Source organism: Podarcis bocagei, assembly GCF_964188305.1.
Source record: "Podarcis bocagei genome assembly, chromosome: 4".
NCBI classification, from domain to species: Eukaryota; Metazoa; Chordata; class Lepidosauria; order Squamata; family Lacertidae; genus Podarcis; species Podarcis bocagei.
The window spans coordinates 61,655,449-61,673,986 of record NC_138128.1 but is presented as its reverse complement, the minus strand read 5'-3'; positions in this window follow the sequence as shown (position 1 = coordinate 61,673,986).

Sequence of the window (18,538 nt, the reverse complement as noted above, 5' to 3'; positions counted from 1 at the left end):
AATTCCTTGCTTGTGAGACACGGGGAATGCTTAGCATATTTGAAATACTTATCTAATGGCAGGGTACAGTGGAGTGTATCAGTTGCGTTGTCACTAAAAGGCAACAGACATTTGAGTACTGGGTATGCTTTCTTGGCAAACAAAAAACAAAAACCAGCCCATTCTAGCGTTAAGAGAGAAAGCATATTGAATGAGAGGATTATAAACTAATGCGGCAGATTTCAACAGCTGTTCTTAAGGGGGCATTTTAATTCTCTAAAGTTATATGACTTAACATTTACCACGGAGGACGGAACAAGACACCAAAGAACATTATAAAGCAAAGACAATGTGTGGAATGTTATGGTTGTTCCTGAGACTCTTCAGTGAAAGCATCTTCATGGTTAGCTAATGATCTGGCAGGCTTGCTAAGATTATAAGAAGAGTTCTCCTACATTAGACAAAAGGCTTATCTACCCCAGCATTTTAATTATAAATATATTGATATAACTCCTATAAAATACTAAGGTGGGTTCTGTTATCACACTCGTCAAACCACTATGGGGAGCACAATTGCCCTCTCCTGCTCATGATAACTCGGCAACTGGCATTCAGAGGCATATTGCAGGGAATATTGCCATCACGACTGGGAACCATTGATAGCTGTATCTTCTTTGAAGCCACCCAAGTTATAGTGGTCATCACTACATAGCTGCCATAGTTTAACTACATGTTGCGTTGAGAAGTATTTTCTGGCTACTGTCTTATTCTGAGAGAGGGAAGAAAATAAGACTAAGACTAGAGAGGGAGGAAAACGTATCACTATACAATTTTGCCTAGTTTTATGCATGTCCACCTGTGCCATTCTATGCGAAACTTTTTTTTAAAAAACCCCCCAAAAAGTCCCAGATTTCTTCCTTCCTAGGGGAATGGCTCTTTGTCATTTTGGTTGATGTCTCTGATTCCAACCGAGTGAAGACTGCATGGGAAGGACTCACATAACTGACTCTGTCTACACAATAACAGGCCTTTAAAGCAGGAATGGGGAAACAGTGGCCCCCTAGATGTTGTTGGACTGCCACACCCATCACCCAGACAGTCTATCCCAACAACATCTGGAGGGACACAGGCTTCCCAGCCTTGCTCTAAACGTTACAGCAGTGCCATGGGATTAACCTGTGGAAAGTAGTTCTCACACTGCTTTTGCAACGTCCAGAGGGCATGTCACACACCCAAACCTCTTAGAGATATTCTGATAGAAAGTATATGCATCATATGGGAGGGGGAGCAGCATAACAGCACCAGGTTCTTCCCCCTGACCCAAATGTGTTTGTTTGAATGTCAGAAGCAAGTCTACACATGTAAAATCATATGTGTGTGTGGACTTCATCACTTGTACTCTTGTATCCTTCAAGACTCCTTTATTTGGCCTTAACTTTAACTCACCAGGAAGCAAGCCTGGCTATCCCTGGAACTGAATCTGTGTTGGATCCAGGAATTAGCATTCTACATAGAGACTACCCTCAAACTCATAACAATACTATGTTTTCAGCTTAACTTTAGATATATCCATTTTGTTAGCATTAAAATAATTTGCAAAGAAGATGCAAACTCTGGAAAACTGGATAAAATGCTGCTTGGCTCAACCCTCACAGATAAGCAGTAAGGTTGGCGGTCTGGTAGTCCTATACTGTTTCAGTGCTTTGCTGACCTCACTTTACACTGTGATCTTCTTCCCGCTAATGTCTGGATTCGCCATGGGTCTACTGATTTCAACAAGGACAGAACCGAGCCCTTTGGTTGAGATGTTGTGATGCAACTTTGTTCTATGGAGCTTGAATTTGAACTTTTTTTTTTCCTGGAAAGAGTGTGATGTTTCATTTATTGATTTGGGAAGTGGGGAGACGGTGTTAGAGGGTGACCTTGAAAAATGTGATAAGTGGCAAGAGTGCTGAAAAGTTGAATCACAAATGGTATAGCTAAAAGCAGAACTCTCTTTATCTCTGTTGATATTGTGGGGTTAAGGACTTCCACGAGCCTTTACTCAATAGGCAGAAGCTTTTCAGCAACCACTGAGTGACTTGCTCTTCTGTCAATTTGAAAGAGGAAATATTCACAGCTGCAAGAGAGTCATACTGCAAAGCATTAACCAAAATGTCCTCTAGACAAACTCTCAGTGTTAACCTGGTATCCTCTGGATGTCTTGGACTACAACTTCTCACTGTGGCTGATGGGAGTTGTAGTCCAAAATATCTAGACAGCACCATGTTGGGTTGTGCTCTGTCTATATACATGGCCAGGAGTGTAGTAGGATAGACCTTATCCCTGCACCCCCATAAACACACACACTCATTAGGACAAATGGGGCACTGCTCCACCAACCTCAAGCCTTATTTCTCCAAGCTCACCTGCCTTCTTTCTTACAACCAATCCAGGAGGTAGCCTTGGCTTCCTCCTGCTTCCTCCTTAGTCTCAGTTTTGCCATTGTAGAACTCTGTAGGGAGGAGGAGGAGGAGGAGGAGGAGGAGGAGGAGGAGGAGGAGGAGAAAATGTAGACTTAAATATAGTCCTAAGGACTCGGCCATGCAGCTGCAAATGAAAAGTTTTAAGTGTGTTTTAAGTGCAATATACAATGTGACACTGGATGGCGATGACGAGCCTTATGGAAAATTCAATGTATTTTTAAAAACGCATTTTCAGAATGGTTTTTATATATGTGTAGATTCCACCTTATTTGGCTCTGCCTGTCACTGGCTTAGACTCTACCTACTGTTCGACTCCCTGCCTTCTGCCTCAGTGTAAAGGTATCATGACGAATGCTCAATAAGCAGGCAACACTGTATAATTGGTATGAAAGTTTTTCAAAGCATGAATGTCATTAAAAAAGCCAGTCTGGAAGCTCCCTCAGTTTTTGTATCCCTGGGCATTCAGCATCACAGTCAAAGTGGAACGATCACAGCTTATCGTTCATGTGAATTGTTCCTGATAGGGATACACAGCTAGGTAATGGATAAAAATGTCTAGATACCATTCACTTCTCATTTTAGTATTTTCCAGAAAGTTTATTTTATCATTATCACCAGAACATTCGGCCTGATTAGGATAAAAGCACAAAACCTCCCTCCTTCCGTGACATTTTCTGAATTAATTTGCTTTAAATTAATTACCTCTGGAGAGTTTGTCAATAGCATGTGCGCCGTGGTCTGACTCCTTTTGGCCTCGGTGATTAAAGTCCTTCTCATCTGGCTGGAGACAAATTGAGCCTCAACTGAAAGATTCCTACTTCTGAAGAGGATGTGAAAGGCAATGGAGATGGTTGCAGGACATGGTAATAGAGCAAAACCAAGAAAAATGCGGCCTACGAGGAGGAAAGAGTGAGGAAGGTGCTGCAGGCCATAACAGCAATGGGAACAGCAGAAGCTTGCAGCTTGTGAGAGGAGATGTGAATTACAGGGGATTTAAGCATAATAACTGCAGGAGGGACAGAGACCGCAACCTGTGGGAACATTGTTGAAGGGAAAAGAACTGCAGGCCAGCACAGCAGCGGCAGCAGCAGGAGCAGGAACACCAGAGACTGGAGCTTGTCAGAGGCCCTGAATAAAAGCTGTAGGCCAGAGAAGCAGTGAGAAAAACAGAGAGTTTAGCCAGCAAGAGGGATTCTGAGGGGAGAGGAGCTTGAGGCTTTGCAGCAGTGTAAGAGGAATGTAAAACTGCCACTTGGCTGCTCAGGTTTCGGGAGAAAGGACCAAGTCTGATCACAAAAGGAAAGGAGAGGTTCTGCTGGAATTTTTGGTTTTACTGTTTTCTGACTGAGGTGACTTGGTGCCTGTATTTGATTGAGGCTGCGGCAGGTGGGCAGAATTAATTTATTTGTACATTAGTATTAATGCTTCTGGGCATGTTTATTTTTAAGTCTATTGTTGGGAGGTTCAGAGATTTTGGGCAGTCTTTTGCAATGTCAAAACTGAATAATTAATACAAGGAATAGAGGCTGCTTTTTTGAGCTAGATGCTGGATATTTAGACATTTTGAAGAACTTATTAAAATTAATCTGCATTTGTGCAAGTTGAAAAAAAGATGTTTGTCTTGTACAGGGGTTTAAAGGAAAATGCTGTTTTAAAAATTCATCTATTAAAAACACACAACCACCACCCCTACTCATCAAAAGCTTTATAGCTGAGAAGGTCACAAGCCATCCTTTGCTCCAGGTATGGTGAACAGGAATCACTGTGTTATGCTGGAACAGCTGTAATACTTTTTTCCGTTTGCTCCCAATACTGACTGTTATGTATTATCACAGGGTTATGGCTTTGATGTTCTCAGTTCAGTCTTGACCAACAGCCAAAACTAGCACTTGGAGGATGTAAAAGAAAGAGAGAGAGGGAGAAAACAATTACTCCAAAGTTTTCAAAAAACTGACTGGGTTCCAGATTTAGCCTGCATATTACTACTTTAGTGGAGCTTGCTTCCAAATTTTAATAGACTTGCTGAAATAGAAAAGTTTTTAGCAGACATCTGAAGCAGTATAATGAGCATGTCTGCTCAATGTTAATAGGCACAGAGTTTGAAAGCATAGGATCTGCCACACTGAAAAGTATGATTCCTCTTGAGTGTGGAGTGAACTTCTTATAGTATTTGAAAGAGCTCTAGTTCCCTAGTTTGAAGTGGTTGTGCAGGCATGTGGGGCTCGCTCAAGTAAAGTAGGCCCAAGCTGTTAAGGGCTTTATATACTACTGTATTTACTCAAATGCAACACACACTTTTTTTGGTCAAATTGTGTCACGAAAATTAGGGTGGGCATTAGATTTGATGGTGCATTAGATTCAACTGCAAGCTTTAGAAACACTGCTGACATAGCAAATACTTTTTGGGGGGTTTCAAGGTTTTTAAAATTGAGGTGGGCATTAGATTCGATGGTTCATTGGATTCACATAAATACATTTAACTTAGAATCATAGAATCATAGAATCATAGAATCATAGAGTTGGAAGAGACCACAAGGGCCATCGAGTCCAACCCCCTGCCAAGCAGGAAACACCATCAGAGCACTCCTGACATATGGTTGTCAAGCCTCTGCTTAAAGACCTCCAAAGTAGGAGACTCCACCACACTCCTTGGCAGCAAATTCCACTGTCGAACAGCTCTTACTGTCAGGAAGTTCTTCCTAATGTTTAGGTGGAATCTTCTTTCTTGTAGTTTGGATCCATTGCTCCGTGTCCGCTTCTCTGGAGCAGCAGAAAACAACCTTTCTCCCTCCTCTATGTGACATCCTTTTATATATTTGAACATGGCTATCATATCACCCCTTAACCTCCTCTTCTCCAGGCTAAACATGCCCAGCTCCCTTAGCCGTTCCTCATAAGGCATCGTTTCCAGGCCTTTGACCATTTTGGTTGCCCTCCTCTGGACACGTTCCAGTTTGTCAGTGTCCTTCTTGAATTGTGGTGCCCAGGTATCAAAATGGTAGCCAGTGCAGAGATTTGCAGAAAGGTATAATATGCTGATAGGATCTCACTTTTGTCAGCAATAATGCTGCAAGCATTCAAACCAGCTACAGCTTCTAGACCAACCAGAAGGGAAGCCCCACATAGAGTACATTGCAGCACTGGCAGAGGAAGAGGCATGCGTGTGGGGGGAGCGCACCACTGGCATTGCGGCTGCCCCCCTGCCTGGGCCGGGTGCCACGCCCCTATGGACGGCGTGTCACACCCCCAGGACACGCGCCCTGCCCTGCCGCTGCCTGCTCTCCACCCCCCGGTGCCGGACCATGAAGCCCCGCAACTGCATTGAAGTAAGCCAGTCTTGAAGTTACTGATGACTGGACTGCAAGTTAAGCTATCCTGGTCCAGGAACAGCAGTAGCTGTTGCATCGGTCACAGCTTGTAAAAGGTGCTCCTAGCGCAGGGGTTTCTGTACCACAAAGCTGAGTTCAGGAGCTCCTTCACAGGCTGTGTATGTGCTCCTTCACAGGGAGTCCAGCCCCATCCAGGGCACTCGTCTCACCTATTTCTCCTGCATGGGAACTGTGCAGATCACACACAGATCCTCCATCTTCCCACGATTCAAGCTGTTGGTTTACCCTCGTGGGTACACAATTTCAAGGATTATTTTGAAAAGCAGAGAAACAGAGAAAGTGGAATCCAAAAGCTGGCAACCCTGCTAACTGTTACACGGGTTCCTTGGTTGTTTAGAGCTGCAGTCTCATATGCACTTACTTGGAAATCGCTCAGGAAGGCTAACCTTTGAATAGATTTGTATAGGATTGTGCTATGAAACTGCTGCACTGTTTGCATTTATTTGAGAGTGTTGAAACCAATGGAATCTACTTCTGTGTATGCAGGTATAGGCTGAGCCTACATGTCTATAATCCTGTGCACACTTGCTTGGGTGGGAAACCCATTGAACTCATAGAATCACATTGCACTGATGTGAAATTATCCATCAGTGTTGTTGCTTTTAACCTAGAACAAATGTAATAGTTTATCCGCGTCCCTAAGAAAACATTTTGGAATACATTTTGCTATTCATTTGCAATTTGACCAGCAAAACAAAGCTTTGTTGCTACACAGATGCAACTGTATGAAATGTGTATATAATGTATCCCAATAATAGAATTGGGGGATACTTGCATCCAAATTTTATGGGATTGCTTTAGTAAATAATTTCTAGACCTCCTAGCCTATATTGGATATCTGCCGAATGAGACCTTAGCATGAGTAAGTGTCATTAAAAATATATTTGGTTCAAGTATTCTTTTCACATGATTAGTCATTTCTTGACAATAATGAGTTCTTAAAATTCATGATTATGAGATCTGCCTTGCCAAACTGAGACTCACACAGCATGCTTATCAAAACAAGTAGTATAAACTTGGCCAAGGCACTGCTCTGGTCCAACCAATCGTATTTTTATTTCAAATAGCAAAATAACTTTCGAAGCCACTTAAGACTTAAACTTTGTTATTGTGTTTAAATAAAAACAACATTTCACACAGTATCCCTCCACAGTGAAGCCAAAGTCAACAAAAGTTTGGTACCTTTCCGTCTGAAAAGATAATGGACTTATTCACACAAAGTTCACCAAGTTCCTCATCTCTCTCTCTCTCTCTCTCTCTCTCTCTCTTCTCCCCACCCAACATACTACTGCTTGCAGCACCTTTTCCCCTAGCATGCAAATCTACAAAATTGCTTGCCTTAGGGCAAAGTTCTAAAGGAAAACCATATACACATTTTCCTTTGTTATCCCTTCCCCGCTACGGTCACAAGAATTTTCTAATAGTGAGAATCACCAGACAGTGAACTGTGATATAATTATGGCTGTGTTGAGTATTCTCCAATTTCAGTCTTCAAGCCAAAAATAGCAATGGGGGTGGGGGTGGTGCCTGTAAACATTTCTCTGAAGAAAACACTTTGTTTCTGTGAACATTCACTTTTTCTGGTATCTCATCGATTGGCCCTGCATGATTAGGGTTGTCAATCATGCAGGGAGCTTCCACTTCAGCAGACTGTCCTTCAACTTGCAAAGGGCTGAAAAGGTTGGCCCCATGGAAATGATGAGCATTGCACTCCCATCCCTTGCATGGTTACAGTACTGGTGGAGGAAGAGGAGTGCGGGGGGAGTGCACCACCCCCGGCAGCGCAATCCCCAGGGTGCCATCGTGGCTGCCCCCTTACAAGCGGCGCGCCCCGCCCCCAGGACGTGAGCCCCACCTCTGTGGGTGACACGCCCCACCCCTGGAACACGCCTCCGCCCCGCTTGCTCTCTGCCCCCTGGTGCTGTAACATGAAGCTCCGCCACTGGGTTACAGTCATGTTAAGGAAGTGAATTCCCAGATAAAGCTAAAGACACAGCCTTAGCCACATTTTCTCATTTGTCCAATTCCAAAAAGCCCACTTAGCGGTTCTGACGGGGGTGGCAGTTGCCGCCTCGCATAGCCATGGATATGTTGGAGTCGGGGTATCCTTCTTGCTCTCGCATGGCCAACCAATGACAAAATTCCTCCGCTGGCCGCACTGGGGGACAGGAGGACACACAAAAATGCAAATTGTCCAATTGTGGGCAAAATCAGAAGTGAGACTGGTGGGTGGACTTGGGCGAAGCCTCCCGCTGCCTGACTTCAGTCAGGTCCACCTCCACGGCATTTAAACTGACTGCGCTTGCCCTTGCACAGTTTGCAATCAACATCCCCCCTACCCTAATGTTTTGCCCTTTCTGAATGGAAATGCATAGTGCATCTACAGGACCTTGCTATGGAAATATTTTGTTACCATATTTGGGGTCTGGAAGGAATTTCCCTTGCAGACAAATTGGACCCGCCTGGAGGTTTTGCCTGCCTCATAGCAATTATCACAATTTATTGGTGGAAAAAGGAATCGGGTTGGATCCTTAGTTTGGCATTTCATCTGTCAAAGTTTCAGATTACCCTACTAAAGGGGTCCAGGGGGATGGATTCTGTCCAAATGCTCAGGTGGGCCACAGAACTCCCCCAACTGGCATCTGGAGGGATTACCCAGAATTGATTCACGTCACAGAGTGATCCTAAACCCCAGGGTCGACCCTGAAGGAATAATCACCCAGAAAACAAGTTGAGTGATTCAGGATGCACATCCAGTGCTTATGCCAAAGCCTACTGACATCTGCAATCAGTAAAGCTGTGGCCTTTTTGATCCCATGCTTTTGTCTTGCCATTATTTCTCCTACCCACCCACCATCCCCAACTGCCTGGGCACACTGTGCCTGGCTCCGCCATTTACACTGCGAGAAGACACTAATGCCCTTTAGGAAATTTTGTTGCTTGCTTTCCACCTCAGCTAACTTTTGTAAACAAAATCCTCGGTGTGTTAGATCTAAAGACGTCTGAATGCTCTGCTGAATATAAAAAGGGAGAAGCCCCATCAAAGGACATTCTAGCACCTGGTGCTTAGACATGAGAAATACATTCCTTTTTAATACCTAACATTCTGGCAGCAATATGTTGTTATAGGTTTTATTTATCTTTATTTTACTAATATAAATGTATTTGGAGCCATGCATCTGAAGAAAATACAGACTATGTTTGGGCTTTGGATGCTAATTATATTTGTGAAAGGCAGGAAGTTGTGTTCTTGTATTTGTTGCATACCATTAATGTTCTAAGTGGGGCTTGCCCACATCTCTGAAGAGCATTCCTGATTCAGGGATGGCTCACACATCTTTTCCTTTGAACATTAATTACATGCATAAATACAGAAAGCATGACTTTAACTCTAAGATGCTGCGTACCTGTACTGTATTTTTTATTTTTTTAAAAGGAGACACTCCATTGACAACTGCCCATATTTACTTGGAACCATCTGTTATACACATAATTAAAATAATGTGTAATGAGCTTATTAGTGCACAGAACACAGAACATAATCTATATATGATATAATTCATGACTGGGGGTAAAGTGGGCTAGGTGAAGGTGTAGAAATATCACAACTTAGGTTGCAATCCAATGCAAACTTACCTGAGAGTAAGCCCTAATGAATCTGGTGGGACTTACTTGTGAGCAGACATGCATAGGATTGCACTTTAAAGCACTTAGTAGCTTGACCCACTACAAAAGTAAAGTCAGAGGGATCTAGTATTGCCTAGCTATATCTATCTATCTATCTATCTATCTATCTATCTATCTATCTATCTATCTATCATCTATCTATCTATCTATCTATCATCTATCTATCTATCTATCTATCTATCTATCTATCTATCTATCTATCTAATCTATCATCTATCTATCATCTATATATCTATCATCTATCTATCTATCATCTATCTATCTATCTGTCTATCATCTATCTATATCTATTATCTATCTACTATATCTATCTATCTATCTATCTATCTATCATCTATCTATCTATCTATCTATCTATCTATCTATCTATCTATCTATCTATCATCTATCTATCTATATCTATCTATCTCTACCTCACTCTATATATATCTAAATACATTTCTGTTCTCCCATCCCCCTTGTCTTGAGTCAGATGGCCTCTTATAATTGCAGTATCAAATCTTTGCCTCAATTTTCAACTGCAGGTGATTTCAAATGATTAAAGATGCACAACAGGGAATAAACAAAAATGCTTACATGCAATTATTTTTAATTAGTATTTGGCTATAAAGTGTATGCCTTCATAAAAAAGTCTGTTATTCACATAAACATCTGTTACCATACACACAAGGAAACACACTGTAAGTCTGTCATCACATTACCAAAACAGAAAATACTAAGGAAGGCCAGACAGGAAAGCCAACACTTAGAGTTTTGAAACAAAAGATATAAGCGTAACTGCCAAAACAGACACTGCACCACGCCTTTCAATTAAGGCAGTTGACAATCAAAGGAAGAACTGTTGCCAATGGAATTATACATGAAAAAGTTAAAATAGACGGAATTATTCTTTGAAAACAATAGAATTCCATAAGCCTAAGATGATTTCAAACTCTTTTACTAATTTTGTACCAGCGTGCATAATCAAAAGGCTTCCTGTTTGTGTGGTATTCATCCATTTTTTAAAATCTTTTTTTAAAACACACACACACACACACACACACATCATTTTTTAAAAGCTTGTTATTTTAAAAATAAGCACTTACACTGAATTTTGGCCTTATCCAGGGATTGAGTTATTGGGCAGTGGGCTGGGGGAAGAATGTGTTGGATTGATTTCAAAATGCGTGATGGCTGAACTAAACGTTTGGCAAAGAGGTATATGGGAAACCTGTTTGTTGTCAAGCAGATCTAAAGTAGGGAGTGTGGGATGATTTGCAAAGGAGAAATGGGAGGAGGCATGCTCAACCTTTCCCAAGCCCACACCACCTCCCCCCTTGAACCCTCTCCTGTAACTGTTTTCCCCACAGCTGGTGTTCCCAAAATCCCAGATGCTTAGTTCACTCTCCAGGCTTAGTTCACTCTCCCTGGATGTGGGAGGAGTCCAACAAAATCAGAAACGGGAGCAGAAATGGCTGGTGTTTTTTTGTTTGTCCCATGTCCAAAATGGAAATCAATCCAGAGAATATGATTGGTGTTCATTGCTACTGTTGCTTTCAGTCTGTACACAACATGTAACACATTACATGATCCGACCCCCGGGATCAGCAAGACAAATAACGTAGCTTTTGGTGGAAGATGAACTGTAGCAGAATGAAAAGAGTGCTGTGTGCTACAAATACAAGGCTGAATGAAAAACAGTGCCTTCTTACATCCCTGGTCATGACCTCTTCAGAAGCTAGAGCAGGGATAGTCAAGGAAGTATTCTTCAGATGTTGTTGGAATTGAACTCGCATCAGCATTAGCCAGCATTGTCCATGGTCAGGAATGATGGAGGTAGTCCAGCAAGAACTGGAGGGATGAATGAGAGCATCACCCCACCACACACTTGCAAACACCTCAGTGCAGCCATGGATAGCCATTAAGAATTCTCTTCCTCACATGTCATTCTAGGTTATGGGCCAGTTTACATGTGCTGGGCAACAGGGCAAGCATCTACCATTTTCTGCCTACTAAGACCAAATTGATGATGGTCTTACAGAACTGTATCCTGTTGACCCTAGCAAGACTCAAATGTAGTATTGAAAGGGACCTCAAGGCCCAAATGTGCTGCCAGTCTAGTGTAGCATTGATAAAAACGTAAATCCTGTGTCAAACTATTCATCTTGCTTCTTGCTCTGTCCTTACCATCATCCTCATCCATCTGGGGAGCAGTAACAAGGCATCATTCAGCTGAGGTCTGGAAACAGAAGCTTTATAATCTCAGGTATCCAACTGAAGGTTGTTTTGTTAACTTTTGTTAACAGAAGGAAGTGGAGGAGTTGGTCACGACAAGAGATGGAGTAGGTTGGAAGCTGCGTTCTCACCATGTCTTATGCAATTGTGAAATTTTTATTATTTAATTCACTGAGCACTCTTTGTATAGTATGTCTGTCTTTTCCCTTTAGACAACTTTTTATCCATTTAAGGAATCCCACTGGACAAAGTGAGTACTGTTATAGCTGTTTTGTTCTACCAGTACTACTGGATGATAGGAGAAGTCCCCGAAGAAAGGTAAGGTATTAACCACAACAACATTCTTCTCTAATTTAGATGTTGTGGGATAAACAACGATCTGCTGTGTTGTAGTCTCTTAGAAACATATATTATAGTGAAATGTATCCCAAGGAGGGAAAGTGTCAATGTGTCATTTTATTCATAAAAAGATAAATAAAATTTATCAATTATACAACAACATAAATCCTGAATAGTACAAGGGAACCCCCGCTTACATGGAGGGGGGGACCATGTGCATCACCAGAACACACGTGAGTAGGGAGTCCCTTGTTCTGCCTTGCCCCATTCTGCCCCCATTCCACCTCGCTCCACCCACTTCTGGTGCTGAAAATGATGCGTGTGTCAGCAGGCACACATGTGCTGATTGCATGTAAGTGGGGAGGGGCCTGTATTTAAAATGAAATTATTTAAACAGCATCAATCTTAATTCTACTGTTCGGTTAGGAACTGTATAATCCTGCCCCACCAACCCTCAAATTTTTGCACCTTTCCCCCCAGCTTGTTTCGTAACCAATAACCAAACAAGTCAAACAAACCCAAAATTGGAGATTTGGAGTTATCACATGTGGAGATGCAGTTTGTGCATTACACTGGCACTTTCTTTTGCTTTATTTCAGCATATTTCTTCAGCGTAGCCTGAGGCTGTTAATCTCTCACAGTTTTACCTTTGTTTTGTAGTGTTTCTTAAACTCAGTCATCACCTTATCTGGACCAGCACAGGTAGTGAAATTCTACAGCACCCGCCACAGATTACAGCGTAGCAAAGATGACCCCTTGCTCGAAAGCCGATTGGAATCCTTTCCAACTTGCCTTGATTTACTAGCCTTCTCCTGCTCATCTGCATTTCATATATCTTCCAAAGTATCAGAAATATGAAAGCCATACATTATGTGGAGGGAACAGCCCAGTTCATTATTATCATTTTTATTTATTTAATGATATAGTTTTTAATCAGGAGAAACAGACAGTTGAAATTGTTTATTGCAATCATACAATACAGTCATAAATAAACATTATGGTAGGTTACAAGTGTAACAGAAAACATCTGACATATATAAAAGGGAAAGAAAAACCCTTCTAAGAATTCCATATAAAAGAGACAGTGTTTGCAAATCAACTGAAAAAGAGATTTTAAAAAATGGGGGAAAGGGTGGGGTGGAGGAGACTGTTGTAATTTATTAATTTTTTTTAAAAAATGTAGAGAACAGACAAGGTAAATTTCTTATTAAAATATAGCAATGCATTCCTGACCTAGCTTGCAGTCCAATGCATACTCACTTAATAGCAGTGCTTTTTTCTGGGGGGCACAGGGGTACACATACCCCTAAACATTTGGTGAATCTAAGTTTGCCCTCATTGAGGGGCAGTATTTAAATATGATTAGGAAAATGATAGTACCCCTAAACATTTTTTTAAGGGGAAAAAGCACTGCTTAATAGTATGGGCTCAGTACTACTTATTTCAAAATAAACACACACGGGATTTAGCTGCATCTCTCTGTAAGGAAGTGTATTATTTCCTGCAGACATCAGATACTATACGGAAGAAATTTCACAGCTACTTTTGAGAGAATTACAGTGCCAGTACCTCTACCCAACCTGAAGTAGGAAAGCAATGGGACCCGCATTCAACAATGAAGTGGGATGGGAGGATGTGATGGCGCTAGGAGCCATAAATTCAGGTGGTACTTCTTGTCGTCCACCAGATTTCCCAGCATCTAATCAGTAGACAGTCTCACAACAGAGAAAGAGATCTATTCCCCAAACTCAGAGATCTTTTTTCTTGTGTGTGAACTCCTCATATTATGTCCTAGCAGGGCTAAAACTAGAGATTCTAATCTGTGATCCTTCAAATGTTGTTGAACTTCAGCTACCATAACCCCTAACCATAGGTCATTCTGGATTGGGCTGATGGGAGTTGCAGTCACAACAACATTTGGAGGGCCACAAGTTAGCTACAGGAATGGAAATATATTATTAAGGGGCAGGATGGAGGATGAAGTTAAATGACATACTGTTATGAGTTTGAGGCAGGCTGTATACCTAAGCCCTCTTCTAATTCCTGGATCTATCACGGATTCAATTTCTGGAATAGCCAGGAGAGCTTCCTGGTGAGGTAATGGCCCTCTAAGTATGGACCATTAAGGTAACAAAATAAGTGTGCCAGACAGCATATGGTTGGGCATGGGCCCACTCCCTTAACTTGCTGGTAGTTAGAAAGACAAAGGCAGAGTTGAGGGTTGAGGAGTGTGTAAACTAGAAGCAAGGCTGCAGGCTGGGCAGCTAACAGACAGAACAGTGCTTGATTTTTGCTGATTTTTGCTGGAATCCAAGGTTGTGGCTATGGGGGAAGCAAGACCCTCTTGGGGTGTTAATGCTTTCAACCCCTCCATCGTAGGCTCAGGTTGTATATATGTGTAAATAAGCCATATATCATAAAGGCACTGCAGTCTCTTCTGTCCCTCATTTGGAAAGAAACCAAACCCTAGGTAAGTGCCTGAAACGCCTGGAATCTCACACTTGGATATTGGGGTGGTGTGCAGCAATTTGTGGTGTGCAGTCTTTGTGGAGACAATGGTATTAGCAGGAGCATCTTTAACAGCACCTATTTTAGCACTAAGGGACGCGGGTGGCGTTGTGGGTTAAACCACAGAGCCTAGGACTTGCCGATCAGAAGGTTGGTGGTTCGAAACCCATGACGGGGTGAGCTTCTGTTGCTTGGTCCCTGCTCCTGCCAACCTAGCAGTTCGAAGGCACGTCAAAGTGCAAGTAGATAAATAGGTACCGCTCCAGCGGGAAGGTAAATGGTGTTTCCGTGCACTGCTCTCATTCGCCAGAAGCGGCTTAGTCATGCTGGCCACATGACCCAGAAGCTGTATGCTGGCTCTCTTGGCCAATAAAGTGAGATGAGCACTGCAACCCCAGAGTCGGTCACGACTGGACCTAATGGTCAGGGGTCCCTTTACCTTTACCTTTATTTTAGCATTAGTGCAGTCCCTGCTTCAAATATAATAGCAATCTGTTGCTGGAATGCACTGTTCATTTCCTCTATGTCACTGCACATGTCCCTGTGAAGAACAGTTAGTATGCAGTGGGCTGTACACTTGTAAAAATGGTACACACACATAGGCACACATACAGTTCTGTGTTCACGCTATCCTCTTTATCACTCTTTCTGAATGTTAGCTAGCAAGGGGGCAAACACATTGGCATTCTATTTGTTTATCTTATTTAAAGGCATTTCTAGCCTCCTTTCACACAGTGCCATCTAGGTTTGGGAAAACAAGAGGCAGGCCAAGTTTTGGAAAACCGGAATTGGTTGGACCCATGCGCATACCAAACACAGGACACTGCCTTAAACAGAGTCAGACTCCACCTAGCTCAGTATTGTCTACACGGACTGGCAGCGACTTCCCATGGTTTCAGGCAGAGAGTAGTTGCCAACCCTGCCTGGGGATTGAACCTGGGACTGTTTGCATGCAAAGCATGTGCTCTGCCACTGAGCTATGGCCCCATCACCTCAATGATAGATGAGAGAGGAGTGGAGAAGCAGTGATGATAAATAGTGGTGGAATTGATGTAAGAACTCTCAATGATGACTCCTCTCTTCCACTCCCATCAAGCATAAGGAGGCCTTTAGCTAGTAGGTAATAATGAGCACCTTGATTTATGCCTACAAACATTTAGATGACATTACTCATCCAGCATGACATTACTTATGTGCTTCATGGAGGATAAGGATATCAGTGGCTACATTACCATGATGGTTATATTACCACCAGTATCAGAGGCAGTAGCCCTCTGAATACCACTTGCTGGAAATCCTAAGTGGAAGACGGTTATTGTGCTCACACACTGCTTGTGGGCTTCAAGAGGCATCTGATTGTCTACTGTGATAACAACATGTCGGACCAGATAGACCTTTGGTTTGGCTCAGCAGGGCTGCTCTTGTGACACTAAATGTCATTTTACAGGATCTGTAGGCTGGTTTTGTGTGTATGGGTATTATAGCAATATTATAAATATTAGAACAGGAATCAGAAAAATGTAATTGTCGTCTTTGGTTCATACATTTTCTGGATTGTTTTTGATTCATCTATTAGCTATTTTTCAATTTGATACAAATAATCAAATTATGCACATTAGTTTTACACAGAATTGGCTCTTTTCTGTTCAGCCACAGAAACAAGTTCCTTGTTTATTTCACTCATATTTATATACGTGCCCATCCAGCTGTGCTCTGACTTGTTTTATGTACCATGTGTTGCGCAAATGAATAGCAGTTTTCCAGTTTTATTTCCATTTTTTGCATGCAGTCACCCAACCTAGATATTATTCCAGCTGTTAAGTGCATTTCAACCCCCTTTATTTTTTTTAATCATCCACACCGAAGGCTTGACGTTACCGCTGTCATTTATTATTATTTTATCTTCATCACAATCTGACATTAACTAACAAATGTTCCAAATGTCAAACTATAGCAGTGATAAAATCCTAGCATGCTCATTGTAGCACAACTCCTGCAGGGGCTGGATTCAGTCTTAACAGCAACAATAATTATCTCATAAACTATACACTATAAATTGTTTTCCACAATAATAAAGCCGGGAGACAAACCTCAAATTTGTCACTGAATTTCTTGATTGAAAAAAAAAAGTGTGCAGAAACATGGCATTAATGAATTTGCTTTTGTTATTTAGATAGGAATAAAATCTTAAATAGGATTAAATTACTCATGAGTTATAGTTGGAAACAAGATTGATGATGTCCTCATTTGTTTTTACTGTCTTACATTAAAAAAACAGTGACTAATCTAATTGTTTTTTTTACTAAACATATCATCTCGTAATTCTTCATAAAGGTAATTATTTACTTATGACAGAGCAGCAGTAACAGTTGGATAAGGCTTCACATAAATTTGTTCTTAGAACCATTGAGCTCATAGGCGCAAAGTGCCTACCATAGCCTTAATAACTGATTCTGAAGGATTCCAAATGAAAACGAGGGAGCTGCTCAAGGGTAAATAGGTTGAGGATTGTTGCCAAATTATGGAAAGGAATCCCCTGCCATGGACTAAGGCATGGCTCTCAATAGTGCCCTGGTTCGCACATCACATTAAACCAAGGCTTTCTAGAACTGGATCCAAATTTCAAACTGTCTCCATCTGCTTGGAATTTATGGTAGGGAGAGTGCTAGTAGATGGCCAATGATGGAACACTGTGACAGAGGAAATGCTCCATATTTCTTTCTGCGACTTGTCTGAGTAATGCCTTGTAAGAAAAGAAAAGAAAACACATGACATGATATAATCACATGAGAGGTTCTCAGATGCTGCTCCACTTTATTTGCTGCTTCTTGCAGGGTTGTGGGGGTTCAGAAAATTTCCATGAAATGAGAGTACAGTGGTACCTCAGGTTAAGTACTTAATTCGTTCTGGAGGTCTGTACTTAACCTGAAACTGTTCTTAATCTGAAGGACCACTTTAGCTAATGGGGTCTCCTGCTGCTGCCACGCTGCCAGAGCCCGATTTCTGTTCTCATCCTGAAGCAAAGTTCTTAACCTGAAGCACTATTTCTGGGTTAGCGGAGTCTGTAACCTGAAGCGTATGTAATCTGAAGCGTATGTAACCTGAGGTACCACTGTAGAATGGGCAGGATTGTCAGCCAGTTGCTCAGTTTAGGGCTGTTAAAAGGCAGCTATATCTAAATCTAGACCTGAATAGTGTGTTTTCTTGTTCAGGGGCCCAGAGGACAGTACTTGAGTGGGAACTTCTGAGAACAGTGTTGTACTTCTGCAGATTAGGGGAAGAGCAGAAGTGTGGGCTCCTTGCATTTATATCAAACCTGAAGGTTTAATTTTGCTTGCCAGTTACAGGGGCTTATATTGCATAGCCCTATTTCCCTCTGTGCTTAATGCTTTGGGAACACCAACCAGTAACCTTCAAATCCATGGCTTCTGGCTCTTGTTTGAATGTTCTGAAGTCATGGTAGACTTGGGTGTCTACTCATATTCAACTCATATTCAACTATTTTGTGGGTATCGGTGTCATATTTATGCACGCATCCTAGAGCATATTTCTTTTGCTCACTCCACAGGAGGAAAATGTGTAGAAATATAAGGTAGATTGTGAAGATTATTGCCACCATCTTCTACCCAGAACAAAGGGGTGCAACTCTGCCCTGTTCCTAATTTCTTTTGGTCTTCCGCAGTAGCATATCTTGCCACCAGTGCATTAATGACACTATTAATGACTTGCTATTTCTATTAAGTGTGATAAGGGAATGCTAGTCTAATTCAGAAGAGTAATGTCCATTCTCATCTGGTAGTTAAGGCCATGATTCTGAAAACCACAGTTATGCATGTTGCAATTATGGTACTACTGGCATTTGCATGCTTTTTCTGAAGAACAGGGATGGCGGAACATTAACAAAACTGGAGCACCCCAGTTTCACTTCACGAATCTCAGAGTAAATAAATTTGCTAA